Here is a 1,306-nt window from a genome sequence, read left to right on the forward strand (position 1 = left end):
TTAACTGTACCCCACAAAACCATAATAAAAAATACTGATTAATGAAAAAAAAAAATAAGAAGTTAAAAAAAAAAAAATCTGATTTTGCTGCGTACAACCTTGTAAAGTTCCAAAGGAAATATGTAATCACTCAACACAACCCACTCCCTTCCCTAAACAAGGGTATAAGACCCCACGTCTCCTGTTCTGGGGCACTCGGTTTGGACGCATTAGTTCCATTGAGCCCACTGTGCTAGCCAACGTAATAAAGTGCCACTTCCTATAATAGTCTCGGTGTCACTATCTCTCTATTTTTCTGCTACATAAGGAGCAGATACTCCAGCCACTAGAAAGGCACAATTGACACTTAAATAACAATAATACAGGATAGAAAGTAGGACAGCAAAAGCTTTGGGTGTCAGAAGAGGCTGAGAGTACTTCAAGCTAGGAACATCCAGAATTATTCTTGGAGGAAGGCAGGGTAGGATTTCAAGACACAGAAATGGAATTAAAAATTCAGGTGAAGGGAATAGCATAGAAAAGGGAGTGGTAGCCACAGGGGTGCAATAGTGTAATATAAGGCAACTGTGGAGTAGTTACTCGTGTATTAACTGTAAAGTTTTAGATTGAGTCAGAAGTGAGTTGAAGGTCTCCAGAGTAAGAATTTAGATACTTGAGAAGAACAGGGACAACTGGGCCTTGGGAGGATTATTGTGGAAGATGTGAATACAGTGGCAGGATTGGAATGTGTAAGGCAGGGAAGCACGTTTGATGGGAGGGGAGATTATGTATGTGGGTATGGGGGAGGGAATTTGGACCCAACCAGACAATCTACCAGCAGAAGGTGAAGGCCAACTAAAAAGTCTGCTCACTTTCATCTTCTGCCCTATCAGAGTGCCACCTCCCTGAGGGAGAGGGTTGTTGACTCTCACTAGTACCCTCAGCATCTCTTACCCGATAGCTTTTGAATGAATTACAAGGTCTTCATGTGGCAGGATGCGGCAAATGCTCAAATATATTTCTTGTATGATTGAGTGAATAAACACAGAAACATGTAGCTGGTTTAGGATTAGCAGTTGGCCTCATGGCAATCACCTGGGGTAACTCCCACTAGCCCAGAGGCAGGAAAGGGGTTAGTAGCAGTTAAAGGTATTTCCTTTTGAAAGACAAGTTGCAACTTTAAAGAACCGCCAGGCGCCGGGCAGGTTTTGTTTTAAAAAGAGCAAATGGCCCAGAGACTGGCTATTTCATGGAAATAAAAAGAGTGGATTGCCTGAGCCCACGGGTTCGAGACCCGCGTGGGCAGTGAGACCTCATCTCTACAATA

Source organism: Carlito syrichta, unplaced genomic scaffold (genome assembly GCF_000164805.1).
Source record: "Carlito syrichta isolate Samal-C Ts95f unplaced genomic scaffold, Tarsius_syrichta-2.0.1 Scaffold303073, whole genome shotgun sequence".
In the NCBI taxonomy this organism is placed as follows: domain Eukaryota; kingdom Metazoa; phylum Chordata; class Mammalia; order Primates; family Tarsiidae; genus Carlito; species Carlito syrichta.